Source organism: Chiloscyllium punctatum, chromosome 11 (genome assembly GCF_047496795.1).
Source record: "Chiloscyllium punctatum isolate Juve2018m chromosome 11, sChiPun1.3, whole genome shotgun sequence".
NCBI classification, from domain to species: Eukaryota; Metazoa; Chordata; class Chondrichthyes; order Orectolobiformes; family Hemiscylliidae; genus Chiloscyllium; species Chiloscyllium punctatum.
The window spans coordinates 12,405,640-12,423,401 of NC_092749.1; the positions used below are offsets into that span (position 1 = coordinate 12,405,640).

Genomic DNA, 17,762 nt, shown 5'->3' on the forward strand with positions numbered 1-17,762 from the left:
CTCTCCATGGATGCTACGATCTCCAATATTTGTTGTTTCCAGTACAGATTCTAGCATTTGCTCCTACATTGGGCTGTTTTAAAGCTTATTTCAAAAAGGAAGTGAGGAAACGTGGTGTCTTCCAGAGAAGGTACCTGAACCTTTCTGCAGGGCTATGGGAACACAGCAGGAAACTGAACAGAAAGAGCTGACATAGAGAGGATGGGTTGAATGGCCTCCTTTTAACTGCACTGATCGATGATTCGAGGTAATAGTATCTACATTTCTTCTAAAATGGTGCGAATGGGGGAGGCGATGTATTGGTAGTATTATCACGGGACTATTAATCCAGAAACCCAAGTAACGTTCTGGGCACCTGGGCATGAATCCTGCCATGGCAGATGGTGGAACTTGAATTCAATAAAAGTCCAGAATTGAGAATCTATTGATGTCCATGGATCGATTGTCGATTGTCAGAAAAACCCATCACTAACAAGAGATGGAAACTGCCATCCTTACTTGGTCGGGCCACATGGGAATCCAGACCTACAGCATTGTGATTGTCTCTCAACTGCCCTCTGGGAAATTAGGGATGGACAATAAATGCTGCCTAGCCAGCGACACCCTTATCCCATGTATGATTAAACAAAAATCCACCATTTTGCATTTGGAAAGGGCTCCTGGCTTTAAGAGGCCCACTTTGGCAGGCTAAGCTGAAATACCAGCCACGCAACAGAGGCAAGAGTTGTCGAGAGGGTAAGGGACCAGAGGTGCAAGACTGTCTATGTTAGTGACTCTCCCTGCTCCTGCGAGAAGGCATGGATAGGGTAGATTGAGAGAAACATTTCCCTGCTGCTCAGAAGCATTGGAGGCAAATGTTGGGTTGAAGTCAGGACACGGAGATTAGATTAGATTAGATTACTTACAGTGAGGAAACAGGCCCTCCGGCCCAACAAGTCCACACCGCCCCGCCGAAGCGCAACCCATACCCCTACATCTTTATCTACCCCTTGCCTAACACTACGGGCAATTTAGCATGACCAATTCACCTGACCTGCACATCTTTGGAGTGTGGGAGGAAACCGGAGCACCCGGAGGAAACCCACGCAGACACGGGGAGAATGTGCAAACTCCACACAGAGAGTCACCTGAGGCGGGAATTGAACCCGGGTCTCTGGCGCTGTGAGGCAGCAGTGCTAACCACTGTGCCACCGTGCCGCCCACTAACTTTAAACTCACAGCTTGGCCATTCAGGAGAGAGTAAGGTAAACGCTGCTCGTTGGATGCTGCCTGAACTGCTGTGCTCTTCCAGCACCACTAATCCAGCATTCAGGAGAGAGGTTAAGCAGTGGTTGTCCATGAAAAACGTGTAGAATATTTGGAACTCTGCATCAAAAACCGATGGGTCTTGGGTCATTTTAAATTTGAGATTGATGGAATTATGTTGGAGACTAAAAACCAGACATTAGGAGTCAAGACAAAGATCAGCCACAGTCTCACTGAATGGGGAATGCATTTCATAGAATTCCTACAGAGTAGAAACAGACCATTTTGGCCCAAAAAGTCCACCCTCGCGCTGTGAGACAGCAGTGCTAACCACTGAACTACTGTGCTACCCCACTTTTTGGGCTGAATGGCTTGCTTCAATTCTTTGTTCCTGAGCCAGGCTATCTGCTGAATGCCTTTCTTGGTCTCACAGTGCACCAGCTTCCTGTGAGTCTCCACACCCTCAAAGGTATCACAGAATTGGGGATTGTACATGTCTCTCTTCAGATCCTATCTTCAACCTAACAGCTGGTGCTTTAATGGTAAACATCTCTTCTCACAAACTGGTTTGCCACCTTTGTTTTCCTTTTTTGAGGACAAGAAGGACTTTGTTGTTATTCGTGTATTATCATTAACAGCACTTAAAGCAATTAATTCTGGGGTAGCAGGTGATGGTGAAAACAAACCACCTAGTGCTACACAACAGGAAGAGACTGCTGTGACTCCCAGTGCGGGGGAAGAAACATCAGAAAAAGCTTACAGTCCCAGGATGTCCCTAAGCACCTCACAACCAAATATAGAAGCGTATGCGTGAAGTGCAGTGAAGGCAACCAATTTGCTCACAGAAAGCTCCCAGATGCATCAAGAGATAATGACCTGATAATTTTCTTTTGTGTGGAGGTTGTTTTGGGATGAATATTGACTAGGAGAACCCTCTGCTGTTCAACATTTTGCAATGGGATCTTAGAATTCCGACAGCCTGGAAACAGGCCCTTTGTCCCAACATGTCCACACCAACCTTCGGAAGAGTCGGCAAAAGTGAGGACCGCAGATGCTGGAAACCAGAGTCTAGATTAGATTGGTGCTGGAAAAGCACAACAGTTCAGGATTTTCCTGCTCCTCCAAAAAGTAACCTACCCAGACTCATTCCCCAACCCTATTTACCCCCCAATTAATGCACCTAACCTACACATGTCGTTGAACACTATGGGGCAATTTAGCATGGCCAATCCACCTAACCTGCACATCTTTGGATTGTGGGGGAGGAAACCCATGCGGACACAGGGAGAATGTGCAAACTCCACACAGACAGTTGCCTGAGGCTGGGTCCATGGCACTGAGAGGCAGTAGTACTGACCAGTGAGCCACCATGCTGTCCTAGGGCTTAGACTGAACACCTCACTCTAGAGACAGCACCTCTGACATTGCAGGGCTGTTTGTACAGCAATGAAGTGGCAGCCTGGATTTTCTTTCCAAAACGCTGATCTTTCTACAATATGACTTGAGCCCATGTTCTTCTCATCTACTATGTACAAACATATGAATTAGGAGCAGGAGTAGGCTATTCAGCCCATCGAGCCTGCTCTGCCATTCAACAATAAGATCATGCCTGATCTGATTATTCCACATTCCTGCTTAGGCCCCAATAACCTTTGACCCTCTTGCTTATCAAGAGCCAACAACCTCAGAATTAGAAATATTCAGATTCTGCTTCCCTCACTTTTTGAGGAAGAGCATTCCAAAGACTTGCAACCCTCTGCAGAAAAAGCCTTCTCATCTCTGTCTTAAATAGTTCAGGGTTAGGGTTTAGGAGAAAGTGAGGATAATGGCTGCTGGAGAGTCAGAGTCGAAAAGTGTGGCGCTAGAAAAACACAGCAGGTCAGGCAGCATCTGAGGAGCAGGAGAATCGACGTTTTGGGTATGAGTCCTTCATCAGGAATGTAGGAGGAGTAATGGGGGGGGAAGGGGGAAGGTAGCTGAGAAAGCGATAGGTAGATGCAGGTAGGGGGTGATGATGATAGGTGAGAGTGGAGCGAATAGGTGGGAAGGAAGATGAACAGGCAGGACAGTTGAAGAGGGCAGTGCCGAGTTGGAGGTTTAGATCTGGGATGAGGTGGGGGCAGGGGAGATTAGGAAACTACTGAAGTCGATGTTGGAGCTGTGTGGTTGAATGGGGTGTGCAATGAGAGAGAGGGGGTTAGGTTTTAGTTCAGGAATCTCTGATCTCCTGTGCCACAGTCACCAATACAGTCTGTTCCAGGGATATTTGTGAGCGATGTCAGAGGAACTATGGAGTGGGAGGATATGAGATTAGGTACAATGTTGGTCACAGGGAATCATAGAATTCCTATAGTGTGGAAGCAGGCCATTCTGCCCTTCGAGTCCACACCACCACTCTGAACAGCATCCCTCCCAGATCCATCCTTCTACCTTACCCCTGTACATCCTCTGGCTAGACCACCAAGCCTGCACATCTCTGGACACAGTAGGCAATATCCCATGGTAAATCCACCTAACCTGCACATCTTTGGATTGTGGGAGGAAACCCACGCAGACGCGGGGAGAATGTGCAAGCTCTACTACACAGACAGTCAGCTGAGGCTGGTCTTGAACTGGGGTCTCTGGCGCTGTGGGGCAGGGGTGCTAACCACTGGGCCAATGTGTCACACCAAGTCTGGGAGCAGTGTGCTACAGTCAGACCAGGAGGTCAAAGAGCACTAGGACCTTCACATCAGCACATACACAGGGGATGAAACACTTCCTGTCCAGCACAAATACAACACCGGTATTTCTAATGTAAGCCAGAGCTGATATTTGCTGGTGTAACATGCTTTGTTACACTATGAACAACGCTTAATAAGAAGAACTTTACTTTTTGATAGGTTGTTGAGGGTCATAACCTTTCCTCTGCACAGGTGCCAACTCTTTGAGATTGCTCTGGAATTTCCAAAAATGGGCAATAATCTCCAGGCCCATGTTGAGAATGGCCCACATGGGTGACATGGTGGCTCAGTGGTTAGCACTGCTGCCTCACATTGCCAAGGGCCTGGGTTTGATTCCAGCCTTAGGCGACTGTCTATGTGGAGTTTGCTCATTCTCTCCACATTTGCATGGGTTTCCTCTGGGTGCTCTGGTTTTTTCCCACAGTCCACAGATGTGCAGGTTAGGTGAATTGGCCATGCTAAATTGCCCATAGTGTTAGAGAAGTGGGTCTGGGTGGGTTACTCTTCAGAGGGTTGGTGTGGACTTGTTGGGCTGAAGGGCTATTTCCACACTGTAGGGAATCTAATCTAATCTAGTCAGGGGTAAATGTAGAGTAATAGTATAGGGGGGTGGGTTACTCTTCCGAGGGTCAGTATGGACTTGTTGGGCTGAATGGCCTGTTTTCATACTGTTGGGGTTCTTTTAAAAAAAAATCAGTGGCAGCAAAAGAATTGTGTATTTCTTTGCAAGTGGTTATAAAGATATCAGTGATGAGAGAGGATAAGGTTTTGGTTAACTAGGTAGGACAGCTGGAGACTAGAAGTCATATGATCAAGTCTCCAGAAACATGTCCAACCAGAGTTGATGACCTCCTTTGGATTCATCAGACTTTCAGCTCCCTCCATTTCAACCTGGCCAGATACTGAGGACTCAGGCCTCTTATTCTGTAAATTTTATTCATTCATGGGATGTGGGTGTCACTGGCTGGGCCAGCATTTATTGCCAATCTCTAACTGGCCTGGAGAAGATGGTAATATGCAGTGGTGGCCATGAGTAGTCGAAAATGGGTTGGCTGTGTGGAAGGCAACTCATCCCTTGTCAGGACGGGAAATAGGGGAGTGGAGTAATAGATGTGGAAGATGGTGTTCATGCTCTGAAATTGTTAAACTGGAAGTTTGAGTTCTGAAGGCTGCGAGGAACTGCCTCTTCCATGTCTATTACTGAAGTAAAGCTGTCTTGATGGGCTAACTCTGCTAATAGTGTTTCCATCAGGCTGCTGCCCTTGAGTTTAGAGATGGCTGTCAGGGTGGGAGAGGCAGAAACCCTCATTACATCGAAGAAGTATTTAGATCTGGAACAAGAAGGAAAGAACTGTGGATGCTGTAAGTCAGAAACGAAAACAGAAATTGCTGGGGAAGCTCAGCAGGTCTGGCAGCATCTGTGGAGAGAAATCAAAGTTAATGTTTCTGTGATATATGCTTCTCTGATTTCTTCCAGACCTGCTGGACTTTTCCAGCAATTTCCATATTTAGGCGTGCACTTGCGATGCCAAGGCATACAGGTCTAGGCTGGAAAATGGGATTAGAAGAGTCAGGTGTCTGTTTTTGACCAAGGTAGACTCGATGGGCTGAAGAGCCTTGTTCCGTGCTGCAGACCTCTTTGACTCTGTGGTAGAGGCCGAGGGTTTGAAAAGTCCTGTCAAAGGGCAGATCTGGAAGGAGGTCCAGAATCAAAGTTACGATTAACAACACAGTGATGCACAATCTGACCTCTGACCTCCAAAGGGAAAAATACAGCAACAAAAGTGGGTGATAGTCGGGTGAATCACAATTAAATTCTTCTCAAATTGGACTCATCAGCGAAACATGTAACGCCTTTGTGCACTGTTACATTCTGCCCTTCCCCCTGCTCCCCCCCCCCCCCACCCCCACCCCCCAACACTAAGACAACTGACAGGATGTGCGGTGACTCAGCATCATTTGTGAATGAGATTTCTGGAAAACACGTAATATTGTGGGAGGCAGGGTGCTACGTGAGGTCACACAGCTAATGAATTTGTTTGGATATGTTTGCGCGACTGAGTCTGCCCTCTCCCATGCAGTTGCCCCCGGAGTGTTTTGTTAAAACAAATAAAAGTACAATTTAGCTGATCCGCTGGTTCACAGAAATCTGTTTTCCTCCCACGTATTTTATGCTGCTTGCTTGGCATGTTTACCTTTAATCTGCAGGTGCCAATGACAATTGAGGTACATTGAGTTGTTAACTGCTCTTCTAAAGCCCGACTGTGGATCTCCTGTTACTTGTTTCTTGGACGTGGAGGTTGTGACTCAGAATCACCAAACTTTTACAGTGGGAGAAAGAGGCCATTCTGCTCATCGTGTCTATACCAACTCTTTTACCTCGTGTCAGTTTCCTGCCTTTTCCCCATATCCTTGCGCACTATTCTGATCCAACAAAAACAATCCACTGCCCTCTTAAAGTCATAGAGTCATAGAGATGTATAGCACGGAAACAGACCCTTCGGTCCAACTCGTCCCTGCCGACCAGATATCCCAACCCAATCTAGTCCCACCTGCCAGCCCCTGGCCCATATCCCCCCAAACCCTTCCTATTCATATACCCATCCGAATGCCTCTTAAATGTTGCAATTGTACCAGCCTCCATCACTTCCTCTGGCAGCTCATTCCATACATGTGCCACCCTCTGTGTGAAAACATTACCCCTTTGGTCTCTTTTATATCTTTCCTCTCTCCCCCTGAACCTATGCCCTCTACTGTTGGAATTCCTCTACCCCGTTCCCAGGCAATGCATTGCATACCTTAACTTTTCGCTGTGTGAAAATGTTTTTTCCCTACATCTCCCTTGCCATTTTTGCAAATCACTTGAAATCCACGCCCTTTCATTCTTGTTCCTTTCACAACTTCTCCTGATCTGCTCGATCCACACCACTCGTGACGTTGACAACCTCAATCAGATTTTCTTTCAGCTGTGTTCTCTCCAGAGACAACAGTCCCAACTTCTTCAATTTAGCCTCATAACTGAAACATCTAATCCCTGGAACCATTCTTGTAAATTGTGTCTGCACTCTGTCCAGTGTGTTCACATTCTTTCCTGTAATCTGACACCCACAAGCGTACACAAAGCTTCAGCTGATGTACAAGTGCAGTATCACCTCATTGCTGTTATACTCCATGCCCCAGTTAATAAAGCTGAGAACACTGTCTGCTTTATCTACTGCTCTGACCTAACGCCTTCAATGATGTGTGCACATATATTCCCAGGTCCCTCTGTTCTTTCAACCCCTTTGGAATTGTACCCCCTATTTAATATGTTGTTACAGAGTCATAGAGTCATAAAGCACTGAAACAATCCCTTCGGTCCAACCAGTCCATGTCGAATATAATCCCAAACTAAACTAGTCCCACCTGCCTGCTCCTGACCCACATCCCTCCAAACCCTTTCCTATTCATGTACCTATCCAAATGACTTTTAAATGTTGTAACACACCCCCCACCCAACATAGAAAAAATCATTGTTCTAAATTTGTAGCTAAACATCCTTGATAAATTACCATTTTAATTTCGCCTGGTCTTTATTTTTTTCCACATTTATAACACTTCCAACTGAGGTGCATTCACAACCTTCCCACTTTAATTCCGCTGAAGGGAACACTTGCATTGCGTTACCCTCTTCTTTACATGATGGAGGCTGGTACAATTACAGCATTTAAAAGGCATCTGGAAAGGTATAATAATAGGAATGTTTTAGAGGGATATGGGCCAAGTGCTAGCAAATGGGACTAGATTTGTTTAGTATATCTGGTCGACATGAATGAGTTGGACCGAAGGGTCTGTTTCCATGCTGTGCATCTCTATGACTCTATAACTACCCTATCCTTACCCTATCTCATCCACTGCCTTTCATCATTTATGTAAATGATTTGAATGTGAACTTAGGAGATATAGTCAGTAAGTTTGCAGATGACACCAAAATTGGAGGTGTAGTGGACAGCGAAGAAGGCTACCTCAGAGTACAATGGGATCTTGATCAGATGGGCCAATGGACTGAGGAGTGGCAGATGGAGTTACATTTAAATAAATGTAAGGTGCTGTTTTGGAAAGACAAATCAGAGCAGGACTTATACACTGGGGAGTGTTGCTGAACAGAGACCTTGGAGTGCAGGTTCATGGTTCCTTGAAAGTGGAGTCGCAGGTAGATAGGATAGTAAAGAAGGTGTGTAGTATGTTTTCCTTTATTGGACAGAGCATTGAGTATAGGAGTTGGGAGGTCATGTTGTGGATGTACAGGACATTGGTTAGGCTCCTGTTGGAATATTGTGTGCAATTCTGGTCTCCTTCCTATCAGAAGGATGTTGTGAAACTTGAAAGGGTTCAGAAAAGATTTACAAGGATGTTGCTAGGGTTGGAGGATTTGAGCTACAGGGAGAGGCTGAACAGGCTGGGGCTGTTTTCCCTGGAGCTTCAGAGGCTGAGCGGTGACCTTATGGAGGTTTATAAAATCATGAGGGGCATGGATAGGATAAATAGGCAAGGTCTTTTCCCTGGGGTGGGAGAGTCCAGAATTTGAGGGCATAGGTTTAGGGTGAGAGGGGAAAAATTTAAAATGAACCTCCAGGGCAAATGTTTAATGCAGAGGGTGGTACTTGTATGGAATGAGCTGCCAGAGGAAGTGGTGGAGGCTAATACAATTGCAACATTTAAAAGGCATCTGGATGAGAATATGAATAGGAAGGGTTTGGAGGGTTATGGGCCACATGCTGGCAAATGGGACAGATTAGGTTGTGATATCTGGTTGGCATGGACGCATTGGATTGAAGAGTCTGTTTCCGTGCTGTGTATCTATATGACTATGATTCTATGACCCTAACTACTGTGCACAAAAGCACACTTCGACTGCAGGCTGTGGTCAGCTTTCTGTTCTTAAAAGCAGTCTGTCCATTTCAATAGAAAGTTGTATTGAATTGAAGAGGTGATAGTGGAGTGGTAACTGGGCTAGTAATGCAACCACCCCAGGCCAATAATTCACAGGAATGGGTCGGAATCCCACTGTAGCAGATGGTGAATAAAAATTCTAGAATTAAAAGCTCATCTAATGGTGATCTCCTGCTCCTCAGATGCTGCCTGATCTTCTGTGCTTTTCCTCTTGACTCTGGTCTCTAGCATCTGCCATCCTCACTTTCTCCTAATGGTGCCCCTTGTCAATTGCTGTAGGAACCCTTCCTGTTAATCAATGCTCATTGGGGAGATCAAGTCTGCTGACTTTCCCCGGCTTTACCCACATTTCACTCCAAAGCCACAGCAATGTGGTTGACAGCCAACTGCCACACACAATTCGGGAAGACCAATAAATATTGGCTCAGCCAGCGATGGCTGTGTCCCATGAAAAGAAAATGAGTCTCCTGAATCCTATTGTTAAAATTCTAAACCAGAGAAATAGAAGGTCAGGGAGTGGACAGGGCTCCTGGGACACAGATGCAATGTTGGAGGCCTTCCTGGTTAAGACAGAGAGAGAGAGAGAGAGAGAGAGAGAGAGAGAGGGACTGGAGCAGTTACATGTAGAAGGATGAAGGGAACAGACACAAAGGAACACCACCGTCCACACGTTCCCCTTCCAATTGCACATCATCCTGACCAAAACATAATGTTGCCACTCGTTTATCATCACCAGGTCAAAATTCAGATTGAATATCACTGCCCCACACAGTCTGCAACAGTCATAGAAGGCAACCCATGACAACCACCTTCAGCTAGGGATGGGTAATACATACTGTCCTTGACAATGCTACTCAGAACCCATGAAGAGGCAAAAAGAAATAAATGATTGTAGTCATCATGGCACCTTAAAATGTTCCAGAATCTCAAAGAAATGCTAATCATTGACCAGGCAAAAGAAGCCCTGCCTTTCCTACCTAATAGTTTTGGACAACATCTAATGTTCTCACCAAGACGTGTTGACCAGCTACCGTAAGGCCTAGTGACATCAATGTGGTTCCCTGGTAGCCTTCAGACTCTGTGAGAGGAGACAGTGACTCTGAGCTGGAACACAGGGAACACACCGAGAATGGTTGCCTCACTGATTTGCAGTACTGCTCACAAAGGACTTCTGCATCAAAACTCGTCATTTGATCAATGATTAAAGAACAAAGATCTGGGCTAAAACAAAATGTCTCACCAACTCCAGCCCAAACACAAACATCTTCAATTAACACCAATCACAGACAAACCATTAATGAGCACAGAATGTATCGCCGACAGGACAGAAGCATTTGAAAAAGTCAATGATTAACTTTGATGCAAAGGTCTGTCTCACTGCTGGGCATTCTGTACAGTATGTTCAGGAGATCATTGCCAAGAAAGATTTACACTGTTTCTTTGATTCCTGAGTTGACCCCATGCTCTCACACCCCGATTGAATTTCACCCTCAAATCTCTCGGGTGCTAACCAGACAGTGATAACATTTCGTGGCATTAAAGCAGGTGGCTTTGCCAATGTTTTCATGGGAGTGAGAGGGACATAAATTTAAGTGTCAGTTTCACCAAGTTTCCCAGAGGGTTTCTCTCCACGAGGCTGAGCCCTTTCTCTCACTATATCTTATTCGAACCTGTCTTATTAACCACCTGCACCACACCTCTTGTGCAATACTAGCCCCATCTTACTACGTACTCTTTCCAGAACCACTCACCACTCACTGGAATCCATGAAGTGGAGGGGCTGGTGTTGGACTTGGGTAGACAAAGTCCATGGCGCCAGCTTATAGTCCAATGGGTTCACTTGAAATCACAAGCTTTCAGAGCGCTGCTCCTTTGTTGGGTGGAGGGAAGCACACAGACACAGAATGTATAGGCAGAGAGAAAATGGTGAGATAATTCCAGGTAATTAAGAATGTCAACAGATAAGTGTAAATGGTGTGAGAGGGGTGTCAACAGCAAGTCTCTGCAGCTGATCAAAAGTGTCAGACAGTCTGAGAAAAGTGTCATCAGCTGAATAATAAGTGAAGGGATGACCTATGAATCCATTAATTAAGGCAGAGAGACAATTTTACAAATAATCAAAACTAAGACCATGCTAGAAACAAACCAAATGGCTGGAATCTGATGGAAGACCATTCCCTGGTCCCCACACCACGTTTAAAAGGCCACCATGCACCCAGGAAATTGCTGGCACATTCCCCCAAGGGCAGACATTCCGGAAATGTCGGAGAAGAGGAAAGTGGCGTGACATTTCTCTGAAAGGAACCCGGAGGTCCTGGTGTAAAGGGCTGGTCTAGAGGAGGTGGGTTGTCTGCCTGTAGAATGGGCAGAGGAAGCTATGTCAGCCGACCTTGGCAGCCTGGCCTGAATTCACCACTGAGTCAGTGCCATCTCCACAGTCTGGACAGATGCCCAGAAGTTCCACAAGAAGGTCAACTGCCTTTCACCAGGGTAATAGACACTATCCCTTCTCTGAGGTAAAATCAATAACTGCAGATGCTGGAAACCAAATACTGGATTAGTGGTGCTGGAAGAGCACAGCATTTCGGGCAGCATCCAACGAGCAGCGAAATCGACGTTTCAGGCAAAAGCCCTTCCCTTCTCTGCCACCTCACCTTCCACCAAAGCTCATGCCCTGCACTCTGACTATTGTCTGCAAAGTCTTTGCTCATTCACTGTTATTCCCGTGCAACCTCCCACACCATTAAACCCTGCACCATCTCAGTGATGCCCCCTCACTTGCCTGGGGCACCCCACCACCTGCCACCTGCCCGCACCAGCTGTGCCTCCCAATTTCCAACTCACTCAACATCCTCCCCTTCCTTTCTCTCATTCCAGGGGAAAACACTCGGCAACAGGGTGGAAAGAGCGAGGACAGTTAGAAGGATGACCATTATCAGACACCGCATGCACCGTGAGAAGGAAACTTTTGGAGGAGATGTGCGAGGCAAGTTTTTTACGTAGAGTGGAGTAGGTCCCTGGAATGCACTGCTAGAAGAAGTGGTGGAAGCAGATATGACAGCAGTGTTTACAAGGAGTTTAGATAGACACAAGGAATCAAGGAATAAGGCTCATGTGCAGGCAGATGGGATTGATTTAGAATGGCATCCTGGTTGGCACAGACAGGGTGGGCTGAAGGGCCTGTTGCTGTACTGTACTGTTCTATATTTCTATGTTTTATGATCAATGTTCTATTTTCTACGTTCTATGTCCAATATTCTACGTTCCATGTTCAATCCCTCATGTACTATGAAACCTGCCCCTCGCAGGAGAGGGCTAACATCTCTCCTGTGGGGATGGTGAGACATCCAAGTCCTACCAATTGAGTAAGTGCCACTCTTCATTCCACTGCAACTCTCCCATGAACCCCACTGCCAGTGTCACTGACTGCTCACCACCTCTGACCATCAGCCACAATGCTTCCTCCCACCCGCGTTTTGTAGGTACTTATGGGATATCCACTACCCTTATGGTGACCTGGGCTACTCTACCAAAGTCAGAGACTTTGTCTGCATGCACAGAGAGGAACAGGATGTGACAATACTATGGCTTTAAGAGGTGTATTTTGTCATATTGCTTTGAATGAAGAGAGGTTGGGATAGAGGTTGACTGGTCTGTTCCAAGTCAATAGAGCAAACAGTTTATGAGGCCTTGTTTTTTTTTCAAAGTTGGGACAATAGGAGCAGTATAAATGAGTAGAGTCAGGCTCCCACAGATTTTAGTTTTGCTTTCAGCAGTTGTTAGGATTTTGAAACTGGATGTAGAAGCTGCTATTCCTTTCTTTGTGACAGCTAAAAACTGGGGTTCTCTCTCTCCGCTGCGAGAATAGCAGTTGAGATAATCAATTTTACTGATTTTACCTTCAAGGTTGTGTTAGTGGCATGTTACTATACTGCTGTTTAGTAGTTAAATAATCTGTTTTTCTGTTCCGTTTCCAATTGAGTGGTTTGTATTTTAACTGTAGAGTAGGAATAAAGTGGTCTGGACCACACATGACTCCAGACCCACAGCAATGTGGTTGACTCTTAACTGCCCTCTGGGCAATTAGGAATGGGCAATAAATGTTGGGCCTAGCCAGCGATACCCTCATCCCGTGAATGATATTTTAAAAAAAACAAGAATCCAAGATTGTTGTTCGCTCCTTCTAGATGAGAACTATCGACCAGTGAGCCTGACGTCGGTGGAGGGCAAGTTGTTGGAGGGAATCCTGAGGGACAGAATGTACATGTATTTGGAAAGGCAAGGACTGATTAGGGATAGTCAACATGGCTTCGTGTGTCGGAAATTGTGTCTCACAAACTTGATTGAGTTTTTTGAAGAAGTAACGAGGAGAATTAATGAGGGCAGAGCAGTGGACGTGATCTATATGGACTTCAGTAAAGCGATCAACAAGGCTCCTCATGGGAGACTGGTTAGCAAGGTTAGATCACATGGAATACAGGGAGAGCTAGCCATTTGGATACAGAACTGGCTTGAAGGTAGAAGACTGAAGGTGGTGGTGGAAGGTTGTTTTTCAGACTGGAGACCTGTGACCAGTGGAGTACCACAACGATCAGTGCCGGGTCCACTACTTTTTGTCATTTTATATGATTTGGATGTGAACATAGGAGGTATAGTTTGTAAGTTCGCAGATGACACCAAAATTGGAGGTGTAGTGGACCTTGATCAGATGAGCCAATGGGCCGAGGAGTGGCAGATGGAGTTTAATTTAGATAAGTGTAAGATGCTGTATTTTGGAAAGGCAAATCAGAGCAGGATTTATATACTTAATGGTAAGGTCTTAGGGAGTGTTGCTGAACAAAGAGACCTTGGAGTGCAGGTTCATAGCTCCTTAAAAGTGGAGTCATGGGTAGAACTAGAGGACATATTTTTAAAGTAAGAGGGGAATATTTAAAAGGCACCTGAGGGACAACGTTTTGACACAGAGGGTAGTGCGTATATGGAACGAGCTGCCAGAGGAATTGGTGGAGGCTTGTACAATTAGAGCATTTAAAAAACGTCTGGATGAGTATATGAATAGGAAGGGTTTAGAGGGATATGGGCCAAATGCTGGCAAATGGAGCTAGATTAATTGAGGATATCTGATTGGCATGGATGAGTTGGACCAAAGGGTCTGTTTCCATACTGTACAACTCTATGATTCTAAGAGAAACAGCATAGTTGGAATCAAGTTGCCTGACTCCTTAGAACATGTTTACATCAAAAATGACTCAAAATTGTTTTTCTGACTCTCCCGACAGTGGTAATGAAAGTTAATCTCTATAAGGTCTCAGCTACAGATGCGTTCTCCCAATAGATCTCCATGCCATCTCTGTCCCTGTCTCCACGGACCTTTAACATCCCTTTAATATTATGGGGCACACTTAATGATTGTTCACGGCAGAAGCATTATTTTGGTAGAGGATGACTCCTGCAATGCCTATTGTCATTCACAATAGGAAAATTGCTTTATATATTTAAAGGTACAGGAACAATGTGAAGACAGGTTGACATTCTCCATCGTCACCAGTCAATTAGTTTGCCCAGTTCCCTTGTGGTTTAGTTTCTGTGAACAACAAAATTCAATGTTCCCGTGTTGACTAAGTTGATAAATGTGTCTCTCAGGGTGGCATTAGCTCAGCCATCCTGGTTCAATCCCTGGTTTGTCTTGGACTAAAGTGATCTGGACAGAGGTAAGAATAAACAAGTAAAAATACTGTGGATGCTGGAGATCTGAAATCAAAACAGGGAAGTGCTGGAGAAACTCAGCAGGTCTGGCCAGTATTGGTGAAGAGGGAAAGACAGTTAATGTTTCCGAGTCCAATATGTCACCGCTTTGAAACTTAAAATAACAATGTTGGGGTTGGACCGAAATGACCTCACTGATCCTGAACTAGGAAGTACAACATATTTAGAATATAAAACACAAAACAAAGAACAGTACGGCAAAGAAACAGGCTCTGTAGTCCATCATGTCTGTATTGATGGTGATGCCATTTTAAACTAAAATATGTATCTGCCTGTATCGATTTATCCCTCTATATCCCTCTATAGCCCATATCCCTCTATTTTCTACTATTCAGCACTTGGTCTCTGATTCCAACTCCCAACAAACCTTCAATGTTGCTGTGACTCTTTCCTCCCATAGGGCAGCACTACTGCCTCACGGTGAAAGAGACCTAGGCTCAATTCCACCTTTGGGTGACTGAGTTTACACATTCTCCCCATCTCTGCGTGGGCTTCCTCTGGGTGCACCAGTTTCCTCCCACAGTCCAGGGATGTGCAGGCTGGGTGGATTGACTGTGAAAAATTGTCAACCTGTCTTCACATTGTTCTGTAATGCCCAGGGAGGTGCAGGCTCGGTGGATTGACCACGGGAAACACAGGGATGGGAAGGTCTGAGTTGGATGCTCTTCAGATGGTCGGTGTGGACTCAATGGGCTGAATGGCGTCCTTCCATACTGTAGGGATTCAATAATTGATAAGATAGAAAATAGGAGGAGGAGGAAGCCATTCAGCCCTTTGCACATGCTCTGCTGTTCAATGTGATCATGGCTGATCATCCCACTTAGTAAGATGCTACTATTTCTCCACCACCACCATGATGGAACTATATCTCAACAGCAGTCAGTGCTTTCGTGATACTTAGGGAGGGAAATAATAAAGAAACTGCTAAATTGATCTTTGTATCTCCTATGTCCTGTGCAAATGAATCATCGGTTATAATAGAATATTGGTTAGGGATTGGTAATTAATGCTGCCTTAGCCAGCAGCACCCATGTCCCATGACTGAATAAAAGGACATGGCCCTTCCTAATCTCACTGTGTCTCTTGGAGAATTTCATTTCAGGTTTTAGAAAACAGGGCTGAATATTTTGCCAGTCCCCTGGAGAAGGACTGGGAGTTGGGAATCCCAGGAAAATGGCAGCCAGATGAGACGGGATGCGGGCAGACACCTTCCTACCCCCACCTGATGTTAACAATGGAGGGAGCAGCAACAACAATTAAATCGATTAAATGGCCACTACTTGCACCCTCTGACATTTTACTGGCCAGGAGACAGTACCTGCTCCCGGTTAAAATGGGGCATACGTCTGTCCTCAGAATTGGATGTAGGTTTGCTCACTGAGCTGGAAGATTTGTTTTCAGATGTTTTGTCACTATACTATGTAACGTCTTTAGTGAGCCTCCAGGTGACGCACTGGTGGTAAATACTGGATTAGTGGTGCTAGAAGAGCACAGCAGTTCAGGCAGCATCCAACGAGCAGCGAAATTGACGTTTCGGGCAAAAGCCCTTCATCAGGAATAAAGGCAGTGAGCCTGAAGCATGGAGAGATAAGCTAGAGGAGGGTGGGGGTGGGGAGAGAGTAGCATAGAGTACAATGGGTGAGTGGGGGAGGAGATGAAGGTGATAGGTCAAGGAGGAGAGGGTGGAGTGGATAGGTGGAAAAGGAGATAGGCAGGTCGGACAAGTCCGGACAAGTCAAGGAGACAGTGCTGAGCTGGAATTTTGAAACTAGGATGAGGTGGGGGAAGGGGAAATGAGGAAGCTGATGAAGTCAACATTGATGCCCTGGGGTTGAAGTGTTCCGAGGCGGAAGATGAGGCGTTCTTCCTCCAGGCGTCTGGTGGTGAGGGAGCAGCGGTGAAGGAGGCCCAGGACCTCCATGTCCTCGGCAGAGTGGGAGGGGGAGTTGAAATGTTGGGCCACGGGGCGGTTTGGTTGATTGGTGCGGGTGTCTCGGAGATGTTCCCTAAAGCACTCTGCTAGGAGGCGCCCAGTCTCCCCAAAGTAGAGGGGACCACATCGGGAGCAACGGATACAATAAATGATATTAGTGGATGTGCAGGTGAAACTTTGATGGATGTGGAAGGCTCCTTTAGGGCCTTGGATAGAGGTGAGGGAGGAGGTGTGGGCACAGGTTTTACAGTTCCTGCGGTGGCAGGGCAAAGTGCCTGCACTTAAAGCAGAGAACTTAGGATGTTCATCATTCAGCTGAAGGTGGTTGGGCCGGGTGCTGGCAGGTGGAACTAGATTGGGTTGGGATATCTGGTCGGCATGGACGGGTTGGACCGAAGGGTCTGTTTTGGTGCTGTACATCTCTATGGCTTGAAAGAATCATTGGTAGCAGACTATGGAAAAGCAGTTGATTTATGTCCAAAGCCAAAGTCCACAACCATGACAAAAATTCAACATTGTTTAGTCAAGCATCAATGGAAATATAATAATTAGCACCTCAAGGAATTGCTGAAATACCCAGGGCAATTAAAGCAAATTCCAGAGGGCTGTGCCATATGTTGTGGGTGGATCCCACTGAAAGTAGATGAACCTTTAAGATTTTGTAACATAAGGATACAGTTAGGAGGGGAGGGGAATCAATCCTGAAACTGAGTCATGGAATCAGTCTTTCGAAACAGAAGTGTTAAGTTAGTGGTAATAAAAGCTAAGTACTGCAAATGCTGGAAATTTTAAGTGAAAGCAGAAAGTGTAGGAGAAACTCAGCAGGTTTGGCAGCATCTATGGAGAGAGAAACAGAAACAACGTTAATGTTTTGAAGATAAGTCATACTGGATTTGGATCTTTAATTTTGTTTCGCTGTTCCTCTCTCCAAAGATGTGACGAGACCTGCTGTATTTCTTCAGCACTTTCCATTTTCAGGTTAAATTAGTGGTGCTTGGTTGGCTAAATTTTCTTTATATGAACAATGAAATTTGTTAAAGAAAATGTGAAATTGAGCAGCACAGTTCTGTCAGCTAGTTGTTATAAGTTCTAATTTCTTCCTTAAATGTTAACATTTGTTAACAGCGTCGTAAGACTATTTTTTAAAATATGTTCATTCACAG

General features: G+C 45.5%; 1 protein-coding gene across 2 annotated transcripts in view; it reads right to left on the minus strand.

Moving 5' to 3' along the window:
- The window catches only part of aig1 (androgen-induced 1 (H. sapiens)), a 171,492-nt gene that overhangs the window by 37,422 nt on the left and 116,308 nt on the right, over positions 1–17,762 (minus strand). The window lies entirely within an intron of this gene.